Below are 2,684 nucleotides of genomic sequence, written 5' to 3'. Positions count from 1 at the left end.
AGAAAGCAATGTAAGAATGTCATTCTTGATCACAATAAAACAAGTCGTTGGAGGATATCAAAAACGAAGTGACCAATACATGTTTAGTCAGAAGACCAGGCAAGTTCTCTATGAATTGGCGATCATGGGTAAAATTGCAAGGAGGAGAAGATATCGCAGTGTAAGTTCAGTGTTTAGAGAACATTGAGCACACTTTGACTGCTATATCTTTTCCTTTTAGAACTTCTACCACTATAGCTTTTCTTTCTGTCATGCTCCTACTCCGATATACTATATTCTCATTCCATTTTCATTAGCAAACATAGTACAACTATAGTCCTGAGCACACCTCTCTCTCCATGAAGTCCAGCTAATCTTATTCCTTCCGTGATGACAAGTTCTGGATTTCATTCCAAAAAGGTGCATATGTCTGACAAGTTTGATATGAAAATCAAGTTTATATCTAGAAAGTTTGTAGATACTAGGCACAGTCACTGCCTACCATGTAATCACATCCTTTGCATTCGTTCCTTCACTCAATAAAATGTAGTTTAGTTTCTCACACTAACATCTATCGATCTATCTACATATATGACTAGCAGTCTCCACAAAAAACAGAGCTCGTAGGTAGCTAAGTCATTAAAATTAACAGTTGGATTGATTTTCCTTTCATTGGTGAGTTCACCCTGATAGGTGCTGCAATTTTAAATGGCCAAAGAAGATGCTTCAGCCCTATCACTTATGATTACAACTATCAAACCATGTAATGGCACCCACCCTGATAAGTGCTGCTATTTTAAATGGCCAAAGAGGATGCTTCAGCCATATCACTTATGATTACAACTATGAAGTTGAAGAACAAGACAACCATATGTCTAAAAATAACTTAAGTCAAAAGCTAGACACTGAATATATTTGTTCTTTTGAAACAGGGCTATTCATTACAAAGATGTAATATAACTCTTCACAACAAGAAGCTTCTCCATGCATGTCTTTAGGTGCCAACAAAACCACTTATTATGGTATTTTGGCAACACCAACAAGGTGGAAACAAACAAAGGTTGCACTTTCCACTATTCCCTACATGATCCATCCTTCTCATTAAAGTTCGAGCCACTGGTCTATCCTTCACTTTTTCTCTGAGAAGAAACCCACTGATTTATTATTCAAAATGCTTGATTGATTTTCCCTGGTAAATTATCTTAATTCAAAAGAGACTATAATTGGTTTTCACCTGTGTTCATCTGGAAAGAAACATACAAGAATAAAAGGTAAAGAACGATGTCTCATTCAAAATTAGTGGGCCTCCTAATAACATTGCCAAACCTGCTTTCACTCACTCCCCACGAATTTAGATAAAAACACATTCCAAAGAAGAAATAAATATTTTTTCTATAATCTAGATCTATCTCCATAAGCACTAGGCCCTAGCAGAGCAGTTTCCCTTGAATATCTGTCATGCTCAATTGTGTAGATTGTGTATTATTCATGATTTTCTCTTAAACGTCACCCTTAAGAATGCCCTGGATCTTCCTTGAGGGGAATCGATTTTCTCAATGCTTCTTATTTTCTTAATGCTTCTTATCACATAATGGTATCCCAAAAGTATCATAAATCGAATCCAATGGAGAGGTATGACTGTAGGGGCTAAATGTCAAAACATACATTTTGCATGCATGAGGCTTCACTGATGCTGTAAGGCTGCCTTTATGATTAGCTTCCGGAGTTCTGTGCTGTAATATCCACACAGAGAAGACTATCAGTGAAATAACAAAAAATGTCATCTGCAACTGAGAATTAAGTATAACGGACACGCCACTTATAACCATCCTAAAATGTTTATGTGCAACTCTGGACATGTAGATGAAATTTACCTTCCATAAGTTCCTGACTTTGGCAGAAAAAGAAGAGTGAAGTCCAATGTCTTTCCAACCATTTTTCAAGCAATCCCACAAATACTAATTCAAATTCTATTATGAAAGGAAGGAGTTATGGTGGGTTTCACAATAATCTTGCAATTCTACTTGAGCTTACCATGCTTTCTTAATTGTACTCCAGTATTGAATAGTGTTAACAATTAGCTGACCTCATCTTTGATACTATTAGCCAACCTGTTTAAATGAATTATCCTGATAAAATTATAATGGAAATGTTTATATATTTACCCGTTAAACCTTGAAGCAAGTCTCAAAATCATTCTATCATATAGTCTTGGAGATAGGACTGCAAGTTTATGGTCTGAAGCATTGTCCAAAGTGAAAAGAATGCAGCCTATCCAGAAAACATGGGTACAATTTCAGAACAAGTCAAGAAACATTATTTCCAAAAATGATGTTTTGAACAATTCAAAGAGTTCATTTCAACTTCGTTTGTACTAGAGCAATATATAAATTCTGTTATTCTCTGGTTGCTGATCATGTTAGAGAATAACTCTCCAATACATAAATGTAATAGGCTATTTAGGGATTCTGTTTTAGAGTACAAACAACTCATGTATAAGTGCTGTTAAGGATGATTAGCTGTAGGTTAATGAGTTAAAATAGGGAGGTTAGTTGCTGTTGAAGCTGGAATCTTTCCGCAGGACTCCACTACTGTGTTTGTGTATAAATAGAGGTACCAGTGAATAAAGAATTAGTGAAGTATCTTTGTGTGCACATTTTGTATTGCTGCAATATGTATGTTTCTCATTATTTATCAAGTCACAA

This window comes from Pinus tabuliformis, chromosome 2_1, assembly GCF_031772625.1.
Source record: "Pinus tabuliformis cultivar Carrire ecotype Pingquan chromosome 2_1, CPIR1, whole genome shotgun sequence".
Taxonomy (NCBI): Eukaryota; Viridiplantae; Streptophyta; class Pinopsida; order Pinales; family Pinaceae; genus Pinus; species Pinus tabuliformis.
Note: the sequence above shows the minus strand (reverse complement) of the source record.